The 26963-nt window shown below is 37.1% G+C and overlaps 1 protein-coding gene across 1 annotated transcript in view; it reads right to left on the reverse strand.

The window, feature by feature from the left end:
• LOC117065499 (teneurin-2-like) overlaps window positions 1–20989 on the reverse strand; it is a 301346-nt gene extending 280357 nt beyond the window's left edge. The window contains exon 1 of the mRNA XM_033180357.1: window positions 20880–20989. The gene's annotated coding sequence lies outside the window, so the exon portion shown is untranslated. The remainder of the gene's footprint in view (window positions 1–20879) is intronic.
• Between the last annotated feature and the right edge of the window lie 5974 nt (window positions 20990–26963).

Genomic DNA, 26963 nt, shown 5'->3' on the forward strand with positions numbered 1-26963 from the left:
CCAGAACTGACTAGGAGCACTCTTTTTCCTTGTCACAACAACGTTTTGTTGTTGTTGTTGTTGTTGTTGTTGTTTTGAGAGGGAGTCTCGCTCTGTCGCCCAGGCTGGAGTGCAGTGGCCGGATCTCAGCTCACTGCAAGCTCCGCCTCCCGGGTTTAGACCATTCTCCTGTCTCAGCATCCCGAGCAGCTGGGACTGTAGGCGCCCGCCACCTCGCCCGGCTAGTTTTTTGTGTTTTTTAGTAGAGACGGGGTTTCACCATGTTAGCCAGGATGGTCTCGATCTGCTGACCTGGTGATCCGCCCGTCTCGGCCTCCCAAAGTGTTGGGATTACAGGCTTGAGCCACCGCGCCCGGCCTTGGTTTTTTTTTTTTTTTTTTTTTTTTACCTCCCCCAAATGAATCCTCTTTCGTAGAGAATCCGCTAGCGTAATTTAGGATTCTCCCATATTTTCTAGCTGACATGATTAAGTCTAGCTGGTGGAAACACCAGGGCAGCGATTTGATGGTTGTGTTTCAGAAACTCTGGAGACCCTGATAAAGTCATGGAATATTAACCGTGGTTTGAGGGTAAAAGAAATTCACATCTAAGATTTCAAGTCAGAAAACCAAAAGGGGTTTAGTAATTCCTATCTTTACCTTCGAATTAATGGCTCTGTGGGAAAGAAGAGATTTGTATCTCTTACTGGGGAAAGGTCTGCTTCTTTCTTTTGTTCATTTTTCTAGTAAACTTTTGGCCTTTTTCTGATTGATCTGTAAGGGCTCATAATTACAGGAGCAACTATAGTGCAGTTGTTAAAAGTATGTATTTTGCCCTCAAACAAACATAGTTCCAAATCCTGGCTTCACCATATCTTATTTGTGGGGCTTTGGACAAGTCGTTTCTTTAGGTTTGTTGCCTTATCTATTAAATGGGGATAATAAGAGTACCTGCATCATAAGGTGAAAATTGAGGGAGATGATCCACGTAAAACATGTAGCATAATCCCTGTCCCAAAATGGTTTTCATTAAATGTTACCTGCACACATTAGCTATTATAATCTTTAACATTAGTTGTATTTTCTTTTAATTTATGCTGACTCTATAACTAAATCTAGAGCTGGTGTCAGATAGCTTTTCTAGAAAGGAACAGATTGTAATTAATTTTCAATTAATAATTAAAGTGATACTGTAGGTTCTGTGGCCCAGTCTATATCTACAACCACTCAACTCTGCCGATGTAGCCTTAAAAGCAGTCACAGGCCATATGTAAAGCAACAGGTGTGCTGTGTTTTCATAAAACCTCCTTTATGGACAGTAAAATTTTAATTGTATATAATTTTCACATCACTAAATATTTTTCTCCTTTTAATTTTTTTCAACCACATACCAATATAAAAACAATCCTTAGCTCGTGGACCACACAAAAACAGGTGACAGGACAAATCTGGCCTACAGGCTGTAATTTCCCAACCTCTCATTTAGAGAAAGATGAATCCTGTACATGGCCTCTGTTTGAGGCAGATACTCATTGCAAGCCCACCACCAGAACCTGCTGTTAAATGACATGCTGATAGACAATATGGTAAAATGTGATCAACAAAGCCAGTACTGTAACTTTGAGAACCTCAGAGTATGTCATAAATGCCACGTCAAGTGCCAAGATTTTCTTTACACTGCATTTTTTAAACTTTTGATAAAAAGTCACCAACAGCTATTCAGTGTCTATTTCTACTTGGTTGTTAGAAAAACTTCGTTCTACTTTCATTATATTAGCAGCATCTTGAAAGGAAATTAACAGTTTGTCACCTTAACAGTGTGAAATTATGCAGATGAAAACTGTAATTTTTAAAAGATAATGTCTTTTATTCATTTATATTCATAAGCATTTACTAGAAATATCTGTATTTAGAGGATTTTAAAAGAAAAATACTGCACAAATTATAGAAATATCCCTAAACTAAAAGGATTTGCTTAACTATGCTTGCATTTTTATTCTAAGTTCTTCCCCAACTCTTTACCAGCAATGCCTTAATGACTTGTATAATGTACCAGACTATATATATGCCTACAATTTGACATGAAACAAATGCCATTGTGAGGTTAAAAACATGTTTTAGTTCCCTTGTTTCTTATCTGTACTATAAGTATATCACAACATGCTATAATTAAAGCAAAATTCTTGTTAAAATCTCAGCTAAAATTGATACGGCTTTAGTATCCATTGTATTTTCAATGACAGTTATCCATACATATGTAAATTTTGTAAATATCCTAATTTTGAAATTAGAATCAGCATTTTTGACACTTCGCATTTGTAAACGTTCCCCCAGCCCCCAGGAAACGAAAATAGGCTTATAAGGACAATATTGCAATAAGCTATTCCACATCTGGTTATCAGAGCCGTATTTTCTTATTTAAAAAAAAAATTCACAAAAACCAGCTTCTATATGCTTGGTTTCTCCTTCTGTTATTTCCCATTTAACAGTAGTTTCACATACAGCCAGGCACGTGCCAAACATAGGGCCAATAATAAAAAGTACTGACTTAATATAATTTGCTTCCTTGGCTGCTGGGAAAGCAGAAAGCATTGAAAAACTGTTTTGTGTTTATTAGTGAAGCTATTGCAGAGGGTGATTGGGGTTTCATTATAAAGGGGCCTGCAAACAGTTTTAGCACAAATGCCAATATATATTTTAGAATCTAGTGCAATTTTAAGTATTTTCACTCAAATGGCTTTACAGAATCTACAATACAAATAAGAAGTATATTGTGTTTTAACATGACCACCAACTACTCTACTATTTGTTGCATTGATCTCCCTTGTGAATGCTTCAAACCTTTCTCCTTTCACGAAATGTAATGGGCAAATATATTCCCTGGAATCCCGAGGTATGATTAGTTACTAAGCAATCAGAAAAAAATCACAGCAAGGCATACTTCTGAAAGAAATTAGAAGGAGTAAAGATCACTTCTCTATTTGTGTTACATAGCGAATCACACAATACCTCATCGATGGTACTGTATATATTAGTTAACCACCATGGGCTAGCTGGAAGCTCATACATCAATGAAAAGATCTTTGTCAATTGCTGTATGCCTCATTATCTCACTAAGATTTCTTGGCAACAATTAACAGTTACCCAATTCATAGAAATTGCCTTTATTATTTTTGAAGCAGCTACTTTCTTTGGCTTTAATGACTAAGAGAATAGAGACAGATGTCTCTGTTGCTAGGGAGACTGAATTAAAAAAAAAAAAAAACCTTTGAAATGAAGTAAATAAGCAACTACCATTTTTTTAAAAGAAGTCTGTTGGTTTTGAATTAACTGTTTGTTTTAAAAACAAATCAGCAGTAACTCCAATTTTTAAAGAAAATACACTAGAATAGTTTATTACCATTCTTCTCTGACAGTAATAAATTATTTTTAAAAAAGAAAAGAAAAATAGGCCCACCTGTGCACTCAATATCAATTGAGGCTGTTTATCTGAAACTGGTACCTTCTTTGTACTGGTACCTGAATTCAACAGGAATTAGCTTTTTCTATCTTCTGTCAATCCTTTGTAAGTGAAGAGAATGTAGCTCCTCCCCTGAGCTAGGAGCACCCAGGCCTTGCAGATCAGCCTTCCCTGGTGAGTTCTTAGAACTGACACCCTCTCCTCCCTGAGCTCCTGTCTAACCTACAGCCCCTTTGTCCAGGTCTCGAGACTCTGAAAAACAAGTAAAGTGGACCAGGCCAAGAACTGCTCATCAGCTGGGCCTGAGCCAAGTGATATTTCTTCCTTAAAATCTCTCCTGTTCATCCGTCCTCCTCTGTCTTTAATTCCTGATGCTTGATAATACATGTAATGCACTTATGTTTTTGTATATCTGCAGCATACACATCCTGTTCAATATCTGCCACCATCCCACTCCTAAATTTAGTATGTTTCAAGAGAAATGATACTGTTGCACAAAAACAACAACAACAAAAAATCCAGTTTTAAACGATATCACATAAAATAAAAAACAATTGCAATCCATGTAAATTCTTTGAAAGAGCCCCTAATCTCTTTTGGAATCTATACAAAATCTCCCAAATGTCTTTCTCACCCTGTTTTAATTAAACCATTACCAAGCATCAGCATTCAATTTAAGTATAAACCAAAAATTGAATAGGCATTTGTTTTGCCTATTTTGCTTAAATATTAGTACAGCACGTTAAAATGTAGCAGACTATTTTGTCTCTCTATTTTTAAGTGTTATATGTTATCACAATAATTAAAAATAACCCATATCATGCAAAAAACATGCAAAATAAAAGTTATTTCCCCTTCTTATTTAAGAAAATGTTCAGAAATATAACTACAATTTTTGGCTTCTCTGGCCTGAGGACCTGAGCACTATTTATAACATTCTTCTTTGCAAAAGCATATTCTTAGCTCCAAATGCTGGACTGAAAAAGTTCACAAGAAATGTTTATTTGAAGACTTTCCTTTGTTGTATTAAAATCTTAATTTCATGAGATGCAATTATTATGGAAGACACGTAATGATCAGGTCACACTAAACGAAACTGGGTCGAAATAAAGTGGTACAGCATTTTGGATGAATGCAGAAACTTGGGAGTTCCTCATTGCGGGTTCACATCTCATTTCAGCCACTTACTTGAGGTGGGACTTCAGTCAACTGCTTGACTTTTCCAAGACTCACTTTTATTGATGGTAAACTGTGAATACTAATCACCTCTTAAGTTTTCTGTGAGGGTTAAAATGATGTACTGAATATCATTATGCAACGCCATCAAAGAAGGAAACACTAAATAAACAGCAGTAGTTAGTATCATTATTGGTATTAGTTACTTTTCAGATTTCTGTATTAATTAACAAATAAATAGCTTTCTAACTGTTTTTCTTTTCCTGTCTTTTTTTCTTTTCTTCCCTCTTTTTTTTTTTTTTTTTTTTTTTTTTTTGAGATGGAGTCTCGCTCTTATCACCCAGGCTAGAGTGCAGTGGCCTGATCTAGGCTCACTGCAACCTCCGCCTCCCGGGTTCAAGAGGTTCTCCTGCCTCAGCCTCTTGAGTAGCTGGGATTACAAGCATCCGCAACCATGTCCCACTAATTTTTGTACTTTTAGTACAGACCAGGTTTCGCCATGTTGGCCAGGCTAATCTCGAACTACTGACCTCAGATGATCCACCCGCCTCGGCCTCCCACAGTGCTGGGATTACAGGCATGAGTCACCGTGCCCGAACACTTTCTGACTTTTAGTGAGAATTGGAGACATTGCATGTTCTCCATGTCAGGTATCATCATATTACTTAGGGACATTTGCTTTAGACCCAATTGTGATTTATTTCCAAATACAGGACTATTTTCACTTTGGGTGATTTTATTATCTAACGAGATTGAATTAATTTTAATAATCACAGCTTGGCCATCCCAACCAAGCTAACTAGCTTGTTCCACTCTGAGCATGACTTGCTCCAGCTCTTAGCAGATATTGTTCCATGGCTGGGGGCAGTGGTTCATGCTTATAATCCCAGCACTTTGGGAGCCCAAGGAGGATGGATCACGAGGTCAAGAGTTTGAGACCAGCCTGGCCCATATGGTGAAACCCTGTCTCTACTAAAAATACAAAAATTAGCCAGGCGTGGTAGTGTGCGCCTATAGTCCCAGATGCTTGGAAGGCTGAAGCAAGAGAATTGCTTGAACCCAGGAGGCAGAAGTTGCAGTGAGCCAAGATTGTGCCACTGTACTCTAGCCTGGGCAACAGGGCAAGACTCTGTCTCAAAAAAAAAAAAAAAAAAAAGAGATATTGCTCCACCTACAAAGAACACTCTCCCAATATGCTCTCTTTATTTGAAATCTACTCAGAATCTGTCTCTGCTATTAAGATAGCCTCATGAACTCCCACTACTTTCTATTACTGCCTTAGGTCAGAGATTCTAAGCTTCGTAAATCACGCGCAGAATATTCATTTAACAAATATTAACTGAGCACTTATTGTATGCAAGGTACTATTCTATGTATTAGAAATATAGCACTGAACAAGTCAGAGGAAGTTCCTGCTCTCTTTGCCCCTGAATTTTAATTGTAGGAGGTTAAAAAAAATCTGATAAACAAATTGGTTTCAGTTCAAAACTTGGAGAGGAAATAACAGAACAAGTTGATTTCAGAGTAACCTGAAAGACTGCCAAGTATCAGGGAAGACAGAGCTATAGTTTATGGCCACCTGCCTTGTGCACTGCACAACTCTAGAAGGTTCTGCTCATGTAGATTGCAAACAGGTGATAAGAGTTGAGAGCTAAATGCCACAGAAGGAAAGGCCATGCAAAGATCTATGTAAAGAACATTTTATAGGAGGGACAAAATAGAACAAAGACTCTAAAGGAGGCATGAGCTTTATGCTCAAAAAGAAGGCAAGGCAGTTGACCACAGCATCTGGGCATGGGGGCAGGTGCACAGAAAGGAGGGGGAAATGTAGGCATTGAGGTGGCTCCTCGGTCTGGTTGCACCATATCATCTTGAATAACTTTTGTAAAGTATGGATATGTGGACCTCACCCCAGATCAATTAAATCACAATCATTGAAGGTAGAGCCCAGGCACTGTGTGTGTGTGTGTGTGTGTCTGTGTTTTAGAATTTCCTAGATGATATTAAAGCACAGCCAACATTGAAAAACACTGATAAAAAGCTTTATAGTCCCTGATAACGGATTATGATTACTATGTTGGTTTTTTAATTAATGTTCCTGGTTATTTTTCAGTGTCTCATCTCCCCATTTAAAATTTGCATTCCGGGCACTTTCTGATCATTTTATCTTTGCAAAACACCAACTGGAGAGCTACAGATGCAATAGATGAACAATACAAGGCTGTGATTGTCTTCCCTATGCCTAAATCTGCTTAGAGTGCATTGGAGAAATAGACACATGCTTCCAGGCATATTCCCAATTACATTTAAAAAAATAAACAAACAGGTGCATGAAAACACCAGCACTTAGCAGCTGGCTCCTATGCATTTCCTCAGGGGAAATGGAGATATTGGCTAGGCATTCTCCAGAGTATTTGCAAAGATACAAAGAAAGGTGGTTTTGACCCCTGCTTTGGAATTCAAAAACAATAGGACCTCTGGGCCATGAGGAAGAGGGTCAAGACTCCCAAATACTGCTTAACTTTCACCAAGATACGCATGTCCCAGAATCCCAGTGACTTCTCTAAGAGGCAAAAATTGTTTTTTCCAATTTTGAAAGTCAGAAACCAGAGGTGCCATGGCAAGGACTTGCTGATGAAGGTCACATAGAAAGCGAGAGGGAGAACATAAGCAAAAAATTGTGGTGTTTGAAAATGGCTGTTGGCATGTGCAGAATTCCGAAGAGTCATTCCAGGATTGTTTGAGGGCAGTCTAACTGTGACATCTGTCACTGTAACGGCAGCCAGGGTTGGTTTCAATAAATCTCTGCTTCATATTCTCAGTTTATGAGAAGGCCCTTCCCAAATGGAATAGAATCCTCCTTCAGTTGTGGGTGATAGGAATTGTCAGAGGTCTAGTGAGGCTTCTCCTAGGTAACAAGTGATTGGAAAGAAGTTATATCCTTGGTAGCGTATTCCTGAAATTCTCAGAGTGATCAATAAAAGAGTAATGGTTGCCGTGAGCACTCCAGGCTCACATCGGCAGCCTTCCTACCTTGTACTGCTTAAAACTTTGACCTGTAGGTATGCCCAATCTTAAATAAGGCTTCTAAAATCATAGATTATTGACATAGGCTTTGAACATTATTTATTATAAGGTTTAATAATTTGAACCTGGGTTTGCATCCTGTATCTGCCACTTAGGAGCTGTGTGATCAGACAAACCAGTAAAATACAACTTCATAAAGATAGGAGATTTTGAATCAGACTTCTTTTGCAGCGATGTATCCTTATAAAAATGCTTGCCATGAATGCATAAACCTTAGTTTCTTCATCTTTAAAATGGGAATAGTTGTAACAGCTATCTCATAGATTTTTGTAAGTATTAAATAAAATAATGCATGCAAAGAATGTTATATATTGCCTAGTGAATAGTAAACACTCAATAATGTTAGTAGAGGAAAGGCCAGTATAATCATTTTTAGTAGAATATTAATAATAATTAGAGAGCTTTCCAATTATCTATAAATATTCTAACAATAGAAGTACACCTTCTCAGGCTATGTAACAATCACTATTTTGAGTGTCTGATCCCAAATATAGGCTCCAAACATCAAATGAAGGACTGTATTTTGAACAACAACTGGAAATTGTATCCAGATTTTTGATTCACCTATTTCAGCATCTTTGCTTTACAAATTCCTCCCCTTTCATTTTGAGCTCCCCTTTCATTTTGAGCTCAATCTAGGAAAGAATAAAATCACCATGGTGACAACTGCCCCCTCTTTAGAGCATATTCAAATTTATGTTGCGCTTTCGTGAAGCTGCTGTGTCTTGCCTTTACGTTGTCTCTTGGAGTCACTCAAAGGCAAAGGAATTTCTTTATTACTGCAGGTAGCCTTCAAGGATACAAAAGAGTAATCTGGAGATCTGGAATTGCAAATTTGATAATAAATAGTTCTATCATATTTGAATTGGGCAAATTATGCACAAGGGCCCTAATGTCAAAGGCATCGTAGGTAATGTGAATAACAGCCTTATTTAACAAAAATGTATGTATCGTAGCATTTTTTCCCCTGGAGTATCTGGTCAAGACATTCATTGAATGAGTGTCACTTATTCAGAAAGTTGTCATGCATTATATCAGTTAGGGCTTTGATACTGACATAATGCCAATGGACCAAACAAATTTAGGTCTTCCTGCTTTTTAATAAACATCATGCCACTTTGAGTTGTGCTGCAAAATATTGCTGTTTCACTGTTGCATTCCGCTTATGCAGGAGATAGAAGCTGAGAAAAAAGTCAGGTGAGGCTGACTGAGTAACGGAAGTTTAAGGGAGTGCCAAAGTGATGACATAGTGTACCATGGAGTGTTGTGGGAATTAAATGAGATAATACATGTTTAATCCTTAAAGGAGTTGGCCCACGGTATCATGTGGTCTCCACGTGCTTGCTATTATTAAGTTCTGTAATTTATTATTATTGTTGTTATGGTTGCTGCTCTTGTTGTTACTGAATTTCAACATTTAGTCTAAAATATACCTACATTTTAGGAAAATTCTCAATCTGATTTTTGTATGTGTGTGTGTGTGTATGTGTATATATATATATATATAACTAAAATGGCTTTTCAAAGCAATTCCAAAACACAGAGCTTATAGGTCTTTACAGCCAAAATCTTGGATACACAAATACACATTCAAAATAGTTTTCAGCAAAGGCAGAAAAGTTTTGTTTGACAAATTCATCTTATCACTGTGCAAGGAACTCGAAAAAGTGTGATGTGGCATCCCTGGTTACAAAATATCTATACCAAAAAATAAACGTCACTACCATTTCTTATATCTGAATTAGGAAACACATCAACAGCAGAATTATTTTCTAAATGGCTAATTTCACACATCCAAATCTAAATTGATGACTTTCAGTATGTGATTTATATAACAAGGAAGCTCTAGGGGGCTAGAGTAGCACCCTCAGGTAACTTTTCTGAAAGATTTCCCTTGACATCCTTAACATTGAACACACATGCATGCACACACACAGTCTAGAACAGAATTATTTGTCTCATGAATCATCCTGCTCCGTGTCCTGTTAAAATAGCAGTGTCACTATGCAGAGGCATAATCTTTTTGCTCTGGAATGCCCCACGGCTGGCAATCCATAAAGACTGCTGATGAGTCAAACTGATTTGTTCCCTCAAGGAAACTTGGTGGGCAGTAACATTTCCTCTCCGGAAGCCCCTAATGGTCTTCCCAAGAGTGACATCCATATGCACATTGGGCCTCTTGAATCAATTTAATATCTCAGTTTGTGCTACCGGCATTTCACTTGACAGTGTCAGGTCTCCCAAGCACTTCTACAATGACACTGCTGGACTCGTTTAAGATCATATATCTATTAAATTGGAATTAATTTCCTTTTTCTATGTCAGCCCCATCCAAGTTCTTAGATGTAATTACACAAATCTAAAATGAGCTCAGTGAAGGACACTTTGTGGACAGTATTTACTCATTCATCCAGAAAAATATTTATTGAGCACCTATTATGTCTCAAGCAGTTGGTGAAGCAGTGGAGATTTAGTAATAAGGAAGCCAGATATAGTAGTTGTCCTCCCAGAGCACAGATTTATAAAGTGGGAAACCTGAATAAAATTGGCTAGTCCAAAAAGATGTCTTCCTTGAATTTAAATCACAGAAGTGGCCACCAATTACCCTCATCTGAGTGCTGTGGTTTAGGGGAGAGTTTTCCCCAAGGAGCATCAACAGACCAGTGCTGCTTGTGTCTCACACATTTGCATTGCTTTCTGGTGAAAGGACAAAAAAAGAGAGTTTTACCAACCTTATCTCCCACTAATTATTTATGTAAATCTTTCATTTTGGTCACAGTGGTTACTCCCTAGAGTTTGCTATGTGTGTGTGGTGTGTGTGTGGGGGTGTATGTGTTTTGCCAATTTCATACACTGCAATATTTCCCAACCATATTTCCAGCATTGCCTTCCCAATGGCCACTAACGATTACTACTGGCATTATTCCTTGTTGTTTGTATGGATCTTGATACATTTTTAAAATTATTTTTTAAAACACTATTTTTAAAGTCAATTACAAAAGACGTAAACATTTTAAAAACAATTTAAAATCAATTACAAAAGACATAAACATTTTAAAAACAGTATTATTTACTGTACATAGAAATCCCAACACTTTGGGAGGCCGAGGCAGGCGAATCACGAGGTCAGGAGATCGAGACCATCCTGGCAAATGCGGTGAAACCCCGTCTCTACTAAAGACACAAAAAATTAGCCAGGCGTGGTGGCGGGCACCTGTAGTCCCAGCCACTTGGGAGGCTGAGGCAGGAGAATGGTGGGAACCTGGGAGGCGGAGCTTGCACTGAGCCGAGATCGCGCCACTGCACTCCAGCCTGGGCGACAGAGCGAGACTCCATCTCAAAAAAAAAAAAAAAGTAATTGTAAAAATAATTTAATTTTTAAAAAGCTCCTAATTTTAAACTAGAATCTACTGGCTAATAAAAGTTCTGTATCTGAGCCTACTTCCTTTTTCCTAAAATTATTAGCAAGTTTAAGAGAGTTATTAGAGCGTAGTAGTTGCAAACTAAGATACTCTTCTTGAAGTAATGACTGTGTCAGAAGAAATTTGAAAACAGAATATCTCACTATGGCTACGTGCAGCGGCTCATGCCTGACCCCAGCCATTTGGGAGGCCAAGGGGGGCAGATCACCTGAGGTCAGGAGTTTGAGACCAGCCTGGCCAAACTACTCTACTAAAAATGCAAAAAAAAAAAAAAAAAAAAAAAATTAGCTGGGCGTGGTGGCAGGCACCTGTATGCCCAGATACTTGGGAAGCCCAGGCAGGAGAATTGCTTGAATCCGGGAGGCGGAGGTTGCAATAATCCAGACAGCACCACTGCACTCCAACCTGGGCGATGGAGAGAGACTCCATCTCAAAATAAAAAATAAGTAAATAATAAGTTGAAATAAAAATAAAAAATATCTCACTATTCTGTGAATCATTTAAATGTCTTCCCATACCACTACTGATATGCATTTTGCTCTTCTGGTAATAATGCTGTAGTAATAATAGTAGTAATAATAAGAAGAACAAAACATGATAATAGAACGCTCACTTTATGCCTAGCCCTGTTATAAACACTTTCACACATAATACTAATTGATTCTCCTAGCACACTCTGAGGAAAGCACTTTTACACTCATAGAGCTGTCGATTTTAAGAGCAGTCACAGATTGAACCCAGGTTCTAAGTCAAACAGACCTTGTTCCCAGCTTGACCGTCTACTTTGCAACGCTGGGCAAGTCACTTTAACACAATTTTGCAGAAGAAACTGAAACTACGAGAGGCAAGAAATAAACAATCTATGCCTGGGATGAGGACTTAGTAAGTAAGAAAAAGAAGAGAAGAATGGTCTTTGAATCTTTCCGCTGCCATTCACTAGCCGTGTAAGGTTGGGAGGCTGTCTAATATCATCTCTGAAGTGAGATCATATCAATTGCTGTATAACGTCGTGGTCAGTGTTTTCAAGTGGCTGCAGTGAAAGTCTAACTCAGTAGCTGGCATATAATAGGCCCTCAATAAGCAGGCCTTATTATTCTGCAGTGTGCTTAGCAAATCCCTATTTACAGCTCATTCTGCACCATTCATTCTTTCAGATGCTTTCTCCTTTGCATTCTGCCTGCAATAATAACTACAATAACTCTTTCCTCTGAATTTCATATCATTTATTTTTTAAAGAACTGACTAGTTCTTCCAATGTAATTGAAATTTTTAAAAAGCAAAAAAAGGCTTAGAAACTTTTAAAAAATTTATATTATTTAACTCACTATATTCTCCTAAAAGGCACACAAAGGACACTTAGCAGATTAATTTTTAAGTTAATAATCGTATGAAATGAGAAAGGTTATGTCAGCAATACCCAGGAAGCAATACCTTGGATCACAAATATCTTGATTTATGATCCAAATGAAAGTGAAAAAAAAATGTCTTTTGTTTTCTAAAGGTATGTTTTCCCCTTTATGTTGGCTGTCCATAATACTTGATATAAATAGCAGCATCTTCTGCTTGAAGATATTAAATCTTTCTCATAAAAATAAGATACCTATATTGTTGGTAGGAGTAGAATGGCTTAACATCCAAGATAAACTTCTCAATTTGATTAGAATGTGTCATATGCTAATATGTGATCAGTAACATAAAATTATGGTAGAAAGTCAGACAAATATACTAACAAAATAGCATAGGAAAATACAAATGCTCCATTCCTTCTCTTCCCAGAAATAACCACAATTAACATTTTCTGGTATGTCCTTTCTGCCTTTTTAAAAAAATGGTCTTTTGGTACATTTTTAATATAACTATACTGGGATTGGGTTACGCATCCTTTTAAAAACAATATAGAAAGGTATTTTTATATTCTTACATATTCTTTGAGAAGATACATTTTTCAGGAATATATAACACTTCGACAGTTGGATGTCATTATTCAATCAAGCCCTTATTTGTAGAATTCTAGGTTGTTTTCAAATTGCTTCTATTTTATTTTATATATTTATTTACTTATTTATGCATTAATCTAGTTATTTATTTTAGCATCCTGAGCAAAGGCTTTCCACGAGAATCACAGAGGTAGCTGTGAGAAGCAAGACCACACAGAGGTGGGGTAAGTGTGCACAAATGGCAACCACACAGTGCCAAGGTGAAGGAGTGGAAGAATTGTTCCTATTTCAAATCATTCATTAAGTAACATCTTTTAAATATATCTTTCTATCCGTGTTGATTCTTCTCTTAGCATAAAATGTTAAATGTATAATAACAGGTTCAAAAGTTGTAAGCCTTTTTAGATCCTCAGCACTTCTCATTCCCATAGAGAGTGGTTAGTAATTCCCCACACCACACCGTCACCAACACCAAGGATAGTAGAAAAAACATCTTTGATAATTTGCCTAGAAGACCAATACCGACATCTTATCATTTATGGATTATTAAAAACATGTTACTTAATTATCTAAAGAGAAGACCAATATTTTAGACACCCATCCCAGTTATCTTCTACTCAATTTATAAAAAGTATTTACAAATGAAAGATGCTGCATTTGTGGAAGGTAACCAGTAAGATACGCAACATTTACTTATTTCAAGTTTTAACCTTGAATCATGCAGGACCAATGAAAAGCTGTCTGTCTGAACTTCAATTTAATCCACATATAACTATGTTTGTTATACTGTCATCAGGAACATCCTTTAAGACATAGTTGTAGAAGGCCCACTGCTGGATTTAGTTTACAGACGATATTGGTTGTATTACAATACCTTTTCATATGAAGGCTCGTGTGAGAAATTTCTATCAGACCTAAGCATTAGAGAAATCTTTGTTTCCTCCAAGTAGCTACAGTACTTCTAGGCAACATAAATATATCAAAGGAATACATTTCAATTTGGGCTTTGTTTAGCAAGAAGTTCAAAGATAAACTTTATAAATCCACTTCGAAAATTATGTTAAGGCATTTCATATACCTATGTGAATTGTCTTAATAGTATCATATATATATATATATATATAAAATATAGTAATATATATTAGGCCAGGTGTGGCGGCTTATGCCTGTAATCCCAACACTTTGGGAAGCCGAGGCCGGTGGATCACTTGAGGTCGGGAGTTCGAGACCAGACTGATCAATATGGAGAAACCCCATCTCTATTGAAAGTACAAAATTAGTCAGGCATGGTGGCTCATGCCCACAATCCCAGCTACTCTGGAGGCTGAGGCAGGAGAATTGCTTGAACCTGGGAGGCGGAGGTTGCAGTGAGTTGAGATCACGCCATTGCACTCCAGCCTGGGCAACAAGAGGGAAACTCCATCTCAAAAAAATAAAAAATAAAAAAATTATATATATACAAATGTATGTGTATATATAAATATACATGTGTAAATATATATGTATGTGTAAATATATACGTATGTATGTATGTATGTAGAAAGAGAGGGAGACAGAGAGAAAAAGACAAAGACAGAGAGACATTCTCTTTGTGGATTCCATATTTGTGAATTTGCCCATGGACTAAAATTTATTTGAAACCCCAAAATAGACACTAATAGAATTTTCTTGGTCACTGATGGACATGTGCAGAGGGCCAAAATATTTGAATAATCCAGCATGCATGCTCCAGTTGAGGGGTAACAAGGTGACGCTCTGCCTCGTTTCAGCTCTCACACTGTAAACAAGTGTCTTTTTCCCTGTCTAGGTAGTCCCACGTTTTTCATATTTTGTGTTGTTGGTGATGTCACTGTCTAACATGGCCCCCAAGCATGGTGTTGCAGTGCTATCTAGAGATCCCAAGCACAAAAAGGCTGTGCTGGAGAAGCTTTGCTCAGGCAAAAGTTGTAGTGTATTGACCACGACTGCAATGTTAAGAAATCAATAGTTTATATTCAATAAGATGTCTTTAAACAGAAGCACACGAAAAGCAAGGTTATGCATTGATCTGTTGGTTTGTTGATGAAAATGTTGTGACCAGAGGTTTACCACCTCCAAACTCTATTTCCCAGAGGAGCAATAGTTCCATATTTGCTAATTCTGTGTTCATGGAGACTTTACGGAACATTACTGTTGTGAATAACAAGAAATAATGGTATTTATTTACTTTCTCTATATGATTGTAATATTATACCCATACTCATTAACATGCCCACTTTTTTTCTTTTTTCTTTTTTTTTTCTTTTTGAGACGGAGTTTTGTTCTTGTTGCCTAGGCTGGAGTGCAATTGCATGATCTCTGTTCATCGCAACCTCCGCTTCCCGGGTTCAAGAGATTCTCCTCCTTCGGCCTCCCGAGTAGCTGGGATTACAGGCATGTGCCACCACACCTGGCTAATTTTGTATTTTTAGTGAAGACAGTGTTTCTCCATGTTGGTCAGGCTGGTCTCGAACCCCCGACCTTGGGTGAACCACCCGTCTTAGCCTCCCAAAATGCTGGGATTATAGGTGTGAACCACTGCACCCGGCCCAGCATTCCCACTTTTGTAACCTGTGTTCTATTGACCTGAGTATGGTATGCATGTACACACACAAACATACCCACTCAAAGACCTTAACTATAATCCTTTGACTTACTTATAGTTTATATTATATATAATTATATTTAATTTATATTAAATTAACATCTAATAATTTTTTATCTTTTAGTGTTCTAGTCAAAATAGATTTATAATTTATTTTTCTTATATTTTCTCAACACCTAGTTAAAATGCTTGATTCTGCCCAAATTCTATTCTATTTGCTCCTCCTGCTTTGCATAGTTCCAATGATACAACAAACACCTAAGGACTACTTTGCCTTTTTTATGACTGTTTTGTGCTAGTAAAGTGAGCCATTCAAAGAGATTCCCTCTCAGTTTTCCAAATGAGCTACTTAAAATTTTCAGTGATGTTTTATAATTATTTTTCTTAGTTCGTATTAGAAATACCTTATTGATTCATACACTAAAAGGTTTGTAAACCAAAATCTACATCCCAATAGTAGTTGACAAACGTAAATGAGAACACTATTTTCACTTCAGCATAAGTGACAATGGGAATTTAAACAAACAATGCATGATTTTACATTACATAATTAATTCTTATCTGATCATATTCTTTATGATAATGTATATCTTTTTCTAGAATCATCTCATTATTTTCTTGTCCAAAAAGTCCAAACAATAGATTAGTATATGGAGTAACAGACTGAATGACAAAATATGGTTTTCCTCCCCACCAGTTGTACAAACTTGAGAAAGAGGCCGGGCGCGGTGGCTCAAGCCTGTAATCCCAGCACTTTGGGAGGCCGAGACGGGCGGATCACGAGGTCAGGAGATCGAGACCATCCTGGCTAATACGGTGAAACCCTGTCTCTACTTAAAAATACAAAAAACTAGCCGGGCGACGAGGAGGGCGCCTGTAGTCCCAGCTACTCGGGAGGCTGAGGCAGGAGAATGGCGGGAACCCGGGAGACAGAGCTTGCAGTGAGCTGAGATCCGGCCACTGCACTCCAGCCCGGGCGACAGAGCGAGACTCCGTCTCAAAAAAAAAAAAAAAAAAAAACAAAAAAAACTTGAGAAAGATATTTAACCTATTGGGGGCTCAGTTTTCAGGATTAAAGAAGACTTTACTTTTGATGGTTAAATAACATAACTTATGCTAAAAAGAAAAAATGTTTAAAAATGGTATATGGCATATATTTAATAGCTGTTCCTTTTTCCATTTTCTCATGATAATTGTTACATTTAAACACCACAGGCATCCTATATTAGTTCTAGTTACACTAAGTTCTATTTTATTCTTTACATTTCCAAGAAAATATTTTGTGAAATATGTAGTACTACATGACTTGATGGGATGAAACATGAAATATTTAAAGAAAACCTGTTGTAAATCTCACAATATTAAGAAGCAACTCAGGCATATAGTGTAGTTTAAAAAACAGATCAGACCAGGCATGGTGGCTCATGCCTGTAATCCTAGCACTTTGGGAGGCTGAGGCACATGGATGACTTGAGGTAGGGAGTTCGAGACCAGCCTGGTCAACATGGTGAAATCCCATCTCTACTAAAAATACAAAAATTAACTGGGCATGGTGGCGCATGCCTGTAATCCCAGCTACTTGGGAGGCTGAGGCAGGAGAATCACTTGAACCCAGGAAATGAAGGCTGCAGTGAGCTGAGATCACACCACTGCTCTCCAGCCTGGGCAACAGAGAGTGAGACTCTGTCAAAAAAAAAAAATAATAATAATGATAAAAACCAAACAACTCAAAATGCACTCATCTTAAAGGTTAGCTGTTGAGTATTAAAGGGCGTTTCTATGCTGAAAAAAACAAAAAGGAAAAAAGAGCTCAGTGTAATACTTTCAACAGGATGCTAATAATTTAAGTATTTATATGGAAATGGATTTTATACTAGAGAAAAATGCGCTAACCTTATTTCTTAAAAGAGACTCGGTCACTTATATATTTAGTACACAGCGACTAGTATGAACCATTTAAACAGGAAGAAAGGCGAAAATGTCAGCTTGTATTCTACTGATAGGGAGTTAAATCCACACATCACGCCACAGCAGGATGCACTGCCTAAAACATATTCCCTATTTAGGTCTCTTGATTTTCTTCAAACTTCTCCCTAAAGTATGGTTTCATTTTAATAATATCTGAAAAATAGGTGCTTTGTTTAACTCTTATTAAAGGCAATCTTTAAAAATATTCAGATTTTTTCCTATGATTTTTCATTGTCTTTCTCTTTTACCTTCACATTTTAAACAGTGAAAAACGACAAAAATCATATTGTTAGTGACGATGAAAGAAGCACTTCTTGCATTTCATCCTATTTTGGTTGAAAGTAGGTACGACTGCCCTAGAACTATAAGGATCTACATTTATACCTAGTGTTTTCTCTGAATCCAACATGGAATAAAAACCACTCTATACACAACTTCATTAAGCAAGAGAAGCCATATGGAAATGTTTAAGGTAGATCCCTGGCCAGAAAAGCTGTATACCTTAGGATACTGCCTCTTAAAAAGCAAAGAGAATAGCATTTAAAACTTCAGGTATAAGCTTACATGAAAAGGAAAGAGCCAGCGGTGGTCTGGGAACTGAAAACCTGGGAAAAGATTGGCTTATGTTTATAAAGCCCCTTATTGCCTGGCAAAGCTATTCTCATTTATTCTACTAGGGCTCAGAATGACACTCTAAATGAGCAGCAGAGGGCAAAAGCCTTGCAGGGTCCTTTTGCAAGTAGGTGGGTATTTCTTGAAAACAGGTTCAACGAAATGTAATGCCGGCAGTTAGCACGAGGAAGTTTTTCTAAAAGTTGGTCGTAGTTTTCTGCAAGCCAGGCCTTGCATCAATGACTGGCTTGTTATTTAGCCATAGTTTGAAACATTTTTGGTTGCAATAGTGAATTATGAAAATACTGCCCTAATCACATGACGGCAACACGTTATGAAAGAATTGAATGAATGTGCAGGCCAGCTTGTTAGCCAGGTCACTGTAAAACACCTGAGAACTTAGTAAGTTGTTCAAGCTTTCATCTTCTAAACTTGAGATTCTGAGATTTTCTTTTATTCTTAAGGAAGTTCCCAGAACCATGTAGCCTTTCCTTTTTCTTCCCGCATCCCCATGCCATTCCTTACCATCCTCTGCCTACTTTCCCAATCACCATGTACCAAAAAACCATCTTGTTACATTTTCCCAGAAAACTGAGTTAGAAGATTAAATTAGATGATGAGGTTAGGATGATGAACCACAAAGAGAAAAATAGGGGATGGTTGTTGTGTATAATGCGGAAACCCTCTAAGAAGCCTCAACAAAGGCTTCATTCGCCATGGCAGGCTCCATTCTACCAGGTTCTCCCCCATGAAACTCTCTCTCTCTCTAAATCTGTAGTTTTCTGGTCTGTTACTTGCTGGGAGAGGACAGATGGGTTAGCATAGGATATGCCAGAGTCTTGTGTCTGTTTCACCATACGCCTTCCTATTTCTTCCAAAATTGACAACTCGGCATTTATAATGGATTTCCTAACCACTTGGTCAGAGTTCCTTAAGAACAAGAGCAAAAACAGACCCAAGCTTCTACAACAGCAAGTGGCACCAGGGGATATTTCCAGGAAAGAATGGCACCTGGTCTGTGAACTATTCACCTTGCCTTCTAACCAGGGCAGGGTTGCACAGCCAATTTGAAGCTGGCCTCGAAGACACTGGGAACAACTATTCTTCAGAGAAAGGTAAGGTGTACTGAGCACTGCTTATTAAATTGAATGCCTGTATCAGAAGGAAAACACAACACAATCCTAACAGAACTGCTACCACTCTAATGGAAGATTCTCCCTGTGCAGGCCACATGTCCATGAAAACGTATGGAGCTAGCAAAAAGAATGTGAAAAATTAGCTATGGTAGACAGGTAGATTTCAAACATGTTGCTTGGACTTCAGTTTCTTCGCCAGCAAAATGGAGCTAGAACTGCTGTCAACGTTCGTTTATCCCTAACTATTTGCCTAAATACTGGGCTAGGTAGTTTATTGCATCATCTCATTTAATCGTCACCACAGCTTCATGAGATTCCCATTCAGGAATTATATAATCTGCTCCTTATGTACTTTCTAAAGTGACTGTTTCAACCAGGCTGATTATTGTACTATGAACACCTCCATCATGATCATGTCTTCACCCTGTCCTTACACCGTTTCTACTTCCTCAACCGCCTAAGACGTAGTCTTCACTAATGTCTCATTTTCGCAGAAAAACTTCTGCTAGGAATCAAGAGTTAAAAAAAAAGAAGGAGAAGAAGAAGAAAAATGATTTAATCCAGATCTATTTTCCACTGGTTTGTCTAATTACTTATGAGTTTTTAATATCTCCTCTTACACCTTATTCTTAACCATAAAGTCTCTATATATACTCAATTTACTAAAAATATGGTGTAGCTGATGTTCTAGCTTAGTCAGATGTCCCGACTTCAAATTAAAATTGCATGTGCATTAATGGTCCTTATAGAAGCCTTTAGTTGTTCCACCCAAAAATGAGCCATCTTGGCAGGATTTGATCTGTGAAAAGATAAAAGCAAGCTCTAAACAGCAGAGGACCAGAGAAAAGTGGTTGTAGGTATCTTAAGAAAGAATTTGAGAGAAACATTTGATATAGAGGACCAGATGACGTCGAAATATATGGAGAACACCAGTTCAGGGGCCATAAAAGCAGAAATGATTTAACCGGGAACATGAGAAAAGCTTAATGATTTTCTCTTTGCTTGCTGTCTTATGGCCTGTATAGATTAACAACATTTAATAGATTAAGAGGGCCAAGTTTTTCCATCCAAAAGGCCTTTGCACTCTACGATGTGATGCTATGTAACCTAGCTAATCACAACCAGCACGTTGTATTTCTATGTGCAGATAGCTAATAAGAAAAGTGTGGTGACCAAATTATTTGGTGGGGTGAGGTGCAGGGAGTCACAGGGGGATCTATCCAGGTAGAAAAGAGGCAGATGTGCGACTAAAGAACTGTAAAGTCATTCAATTGGGCTGGGAGGGGGAGAGACAATAGCAAATTTCAAAGACAGAAAATGGCAGTACAAATTACTTTTGTCCACAAGAAAAAGAAAATCCTTTTCTGCACAGAGCTGGAAAGGCCTAATTTTGCACCCTCTATGAAAGCACTTTGATCAACAAAGCAAACACAACTTGAGGCAGAGCAAAACACAAAATTGTAGCTATGATTCCACTCACCAAAAGGGTGGATCTTCGATGTACAATTCAGCTAGCTTTACAGGAGTGCTCCACAGCAAAGCCAAATGACGAAGCAAGCCCCAGACCGCTTAGGCAAGAAAAAGCTGGATGTAACTGTTAAAATGAAAAAGAAAGTAGATAAGACCCAAATGAGCACATAAAGCAAACCCCCAAAAATGCAAATGAATACCACACATCTTCAAAATGTAGGAAAGTTGGAATTAGGAGCTAAATGAACTAAATTGCACTCCTTATCTCTTGAAGAACATCTTTCAATAGAGGAATGTAAAATATGGTATAAAACATATTGATTAGTTAAGTCACTCTGACTATGGCACACTATTACTATTAAGATACATTATCACAATTATGGAATATCTATTTGTTATCCTTCAAAGTTGATGCAGTTTATACTACAAATGCAGAAATACACAGTATTAGAATGAGAGAATAGTTCAAATGCATCTTTCTAGCAATATACAGACCTTATGTTTGCTCTTCAGATTTACAAATAATTTATTTCATCTTAAAATGTACAGTTTGCTCATCCATACAACTTAAGCATGATTTTGCTGACTTTTAAATTTAAATATTTACTGGCTAATACCATTGTCAATAGCATGTGGGGTATATCATATAACAGGAAGGTCCCAGTGATCCCAACACAACTTGCTCTGAGCAAATAAGTTTAATCATCTGAAAACTGGAATATAATAGCCCCTATTTCATAGAAGTGTTGCAAAGATAAAATATAAAATTCCATGAAAGCACGTGGCACAGTGCTCAGCACATAATACTCCTCCAATACATGTCTGCTGTCCTTGTCACTGTTGTTACCACCATTCCAAGGCTACATGTCTCAACTTCATCAACAGACGTGTTGGGTTCACCTCCTAATGACTGACGCCTTTGTACAAAGCAATTCCCTGCCCTCCCCACCAACCAAGGCCAAAAAAGGCAACACATCAAACTAAACCTCACCAAGACATCATTAAGTGACTCATTAAGTTCCTCCTCCTCTGGCAAGTAAAACTGGGGCAGTGACGAAGTGGAAGAAAAAAGAGAGGTTGAAAAACAGGGAGTGACAATAATTGAAAACAATTAGCTCTAATTTCTCTGTTTTGCTCAAGTCATTCTCATCTTGGATGCTAAATGTATTCCTCCACATGTCAACACAACGAGCCCCGCCTTGTCTGGGCTGTCCAAGGCAGTGTGTAGGATTCTCTAATGAGCTGGGAAGCGCCAGCTTGCCTGAGCCCATCTTGAGTGCCTCTGTCCAGCCACAGCTGCATACTATATTCTTAGACACCCTCCTTACAAGGTCAAGCAGCAATTTAAGACTGATGGCTGTATCTTCCCAACCACTCTGAGAAGCCCTTCTGCCCTCCACAAAGACACCCGACAATCTGGAATAAAAGCGTGAGTGCTAGTATCCTGATCTTCCAGACGACTTGGGGGGTGGCGGGGAGCGATTCGTCAAAATGCAGTGGGGAGAATGGAATTAAAACCATAGCACTCTAGGATTTGGATGATCTCCTTCACTAATAAACACAACCTCATTCAATGTCCCTTCAATCCTCTGAGCCACAATCTTCTTATCTGTAAAATGGGGAGCCAGTGCCTACCACAAAATTGAGTAATATCAAAAGAAGACGCTTCTGGCACACAACAAAGGATAATTACCATCTATTTTTGCTTTCCTTTTTAAGCTAGTTTCCTTATTATTAATACGTTACCTCGGTATATGATTATATGAGAATGGTAGGTATAGGATTGACTAATCAAGATTATGTGTCTTTAAAAGACAAATTGACGAGACTAGACAAAACTATAAGACCTTGTGTAAACTTGCTGTGTTTTGTTTTACTTTTCAAGTCTTCAACTTGGCAAGCAGAGCCCAGCAAAGGAATATGGTTCTTTGATTCCCTCCTTAGAAACACTGCAGCCTTTATTGTCTTTATATCACACAGCTTTAGCACTTAATTATATCCTACCTTGGAATAATTAGGTGTCCTTATAATCAAGTCTGTTTACTCACTTGTGCAGTTCTGATCCTTTAATCTCTCTTGAATATTAGTTTGTAATGCTATTAAGAGCCACAATTTAACAATTCTATTACTAAATAAAATTGTAAGAATATTTTGAAGGAGTTCCACCAATGGGTTGAATTTAAAAAATTACTTTTATAATTAGGAATAGTACAAATGTATAAAATAATTATGCCTGACAAATAGAAGCACATAGGACTTGTGTGTCTTCCCACCGACTAACTGTGAAGCCTTGGCCAAGTCACTGAACTTCATCTGGGACCTGCGTGCAGAGGAACCTGTGGTAGGGTCAGATACTTGTCTCAGCTAGATCACCAATTTAGTCTAAGGATAAGTTAAGAATTACCTATAGTAACAAAACTAATAAGATGACTGTCCATTTTAGGCAATATAAAAATGTTAGGTGCTTAGTTATTCTATGTAATGTAATTATAAATGTAAAACATTTAAAAGCCTGCTGCTAAAACATCAAAGACAAACCAAGCATGATCTGTGTACAGTAGAACACTGGGTACAGTGTAATGATTGAATCACCAGGCGCTACAGTTCAACTGCCTGGTCTTCACACTTGACAGAAACACTTAACAGTCATATGATCCTAGACAAGTTATAATCCTCTGTGTTCCTTGGATTCCTCCTGGCCAAGATAGGGATAATAACAATAATAATAATATCTAACTCAAAGGGTTATGGTAAAGATTATATAGATTATTCACTCAACACAATGGCACATAATAAAAAGTAGCTATTATTAATATTTATTATGATTAATGAAATAGAGTCACATAAAAATCCACAACTTTCCAAACTATCAGACTCACACCATATTTTGTTATTTGCATCATAAATATTTGTCAAATGAGGCTGCGTGCGATGGTTCATGCCTGTAATCCCAGCACTTTGGGAGCCCGAGACAGGCAAATCAGGAGGTTTTGAAACCCCATCTCTACTAAAAATACAAAAAAAAAAAAAAAAATTAACCAGGTGCGGTGGTGGGCGCCTGTAGTCCCACTTACTTGGGAGGCTGAGGCAGGAAAATTGTGTGAACCCAGGAGGCGGAGCTTGCAGTGAGCTGAGATCGCGTCACTGCACTCCAGCGGGGGCAACAGAGCAAGACTCCATCTCAATAAATAAATAAATATTTGTAAAATGAATAAATGAGAAAGATTTTTTGACTGGTATGTTTCACTCATCAAATATTCAGTAACAAATGGTGCATGCTTTAAGACAGTACATTTAACAAATGTTATTTACTAGGTTTTCATCTACATTAAGATGTATCAGATAAAGATTATATGTTGATTGAAATTAAATACCTTATTAATTAAATGACAGAACTAGGCAAACTCAAATTTATAGTTGTTCTGAAATAGAAATTTCTGTTACAGATCACATGCCAAATTTTCTGTGACAACAATGCAATCTGATCTGTATTTTCAAGCTTATTTTTGAATATTTTGTAGCATCATTATAAAACTATCTAAATGGTTCAGCTAAATAAAAAGTAAGTAGACATCATTCAAAACCACATCAGCCAATGATAACCACTGCTTACACTTTGGCGAGCATCCTTCTAGACATCTCTCTATAAATAAATTCACCTGGAATAGACAAAGTTGTGTATAAGTAGGACTATGCTATACATTGATTTTTATTTCAAAGCTTTTTGTCTATTGGAAATGTACTTTCTAGATTATTGATGCCAGTGAATCTGGGTCCCCTTTTGATTCAATCAAATTATTTTAACTTTCCATTTAATATTTGTAGAAAATTTGAGATATTCAAATACCTTATTTAAAAGTAGTATCAGATGAGCAATTTAAAATAATTAAACATTATTGACATTTGGGGAAAAATTTGGAGATTCTTTAATTTGCATCATTTAGATGAACTTTGCTACCACTAAACATATAAATCAGAAAAATTAAGCAAACACCAGACTACATATCTTACACAAATGCCACAAATGAAAGCGATATAGAAAAACCTATAAAAATCCAGACAATAGGAATAAAACTTGCAAGATGTTGTTATCTTCATTCAAACTACCAGCTCCCTTAATGGAAATTAAGTTTATAGGCTTAAAAGAAATATTAACAATTTTCCCTTTAGATATAAAGAGAATGATATTACAATGTGAGGAATGGGAGATTAGTAAATGCAAATTAATTGACTTCTTTCTAATGAATAAAAATACAGATTTCACTGACATAAAAATACGAGCATATGAGTTTCATTCCACACAGCAGAAGAAAATGAAATGATGAGTTCAAACAAATGAATTTCAGAATACTCAAGCCATTTTGCATTCTACTGTTCATATAACTGTTTTAGAACTTCAGCCTTATTCCAGAAAGAAATATTCTAAGTCTGATTAAAAGATCTCTATATTACTTACTACAGAAATTTTATAATGAGGCATTTGGACCCACAATAAAATAATTTTATAACAGAAAATTATTACTTGGTCTGTATATACTAAAACCAGTCAACTAATATTATTCACTCATTTATTTGAGAAATATTTAGTTAAGTGATGATTATGTACGTGATACCACTTCAAGCTCCAGGTCTGCACTGTGTGATACAGTAGCCACCAGCTACATGTGACTGGTGAGCATTTGAAATGTGAGTATTCTGCAATGACATGCACTGCAAGTATAGATTACATACCAGATTTGACAGATTTAGTATAAAAAATGCAAAATATCTCAATAACATATTTACTTTGGTTATACATTAAAAAGATAAGGTTTGGTATCCCAAGTTAAATAAAATATATTAATACAATTAATTTCACCAGCTTTCCTCTCTCTTATTATTTATCATATGCCTACTAAAAATTTAAAATAACACATGTGGCTCACATGATTTTCTACAGAACAGCCCTTTCCTAGGCAATACTGGTGGTGAACAAAGAACACAGATGTCCTATGTGTTTATGAATTCTGCATGATTGTGACTGGGCACTAATGCTGTTTAAGGACCTGTGTCACATGCTAAGGAAGGTGTATTCAAATATAAGCTGCAAGCCAACCCATGCAATTTTGCCATCTACTATTAAACTTCAGAAAGACACATCAAACGTCACTTAAGAACAGTGAGGCTGTTAAATTCGAGCAGCCTAAAATACAACTCTTCCTTATGTAAAGAAGTCTCTCTACTAAAGTTATGGTTGTTCAATGCACCTCACTTTCTTTATCCTGAGGAAAGTGTTTGACCAGTGTGCTGTGGAGAACCTACCACTGTGCTGTGGATGTGGTCCTCAGGCTCCGGAGGAAGGAGAAGGATGTCACATTTTATGTGCTTTTCATGGCAAATTTGCACAGTGGAGCAAGTGGCCTCATCACAAATGCTATTTGAAATTCATTGATATCCTCAAGCTAGCCAAGTTGGATCTTAGGAGGAAAGGGCTAGGAGAAAAATATTTCAAAACATCCAGAGGCTCCTGAAGCCTCCCTCAGGATCTGAAGGTCCACTGTGGTTATGACAAATAGATTAGAGAACTGTCGAGTGTATGTTAGAGATGAATGAGCAGAGCATAGTCTTTGGTGATCCTGACCAACATCATAAAGAAATTATGGGCAGCCAAAGAGTAATGAAAAGATATGCTTAGAATAAACTTAAAATAGCACACCTTGATTTTTTTATAATATATTTTATTCACTCCAAAACCACTTCTGTTCAAAAAAGTGTCTTATTCTTGTTAAATGGAATCTTGGAGTTTCCACTCTTTAGGACAGCATTTTAATTAATTTAACTCACCCTCTCTTTCATCCAGAGATTTCCACAATAATCTGTCAAATGTTGGCATGACTTTGCTCAGAATACGTGGCTTCTATCTTAAAGATGCACCAAGCCAATCAAAACACAATCATATTTTCAACATTCAAATGCAGGATCTGTGACAAAGCTTATGTTCAAAGGCTTCAAAAAAAGGAAAAAAAAATCTGCAGAAGTTTAGAAAGATATTATATGTAATATCGATTCATTAAGCAATTTTGAAAGGGTCAAATCTTATTTTACTTAAGGGATA

Source organism: Trachypithecus francoisi, unplaced genomic scaffold (assembly GCF_009764315.1).
Source record: "Trachypithecus francoisi isolate TF-2019V2 unplaced genomic scaffold, Tfra_2.0 Lachesis_group2, whole genome shotgun sequence".
NCBI lineage: Eukaryota > Metazoa > Chordata > Mammalia > Primates > Cercopithecidae > Trachypithecus > Trachypithecus francoisi.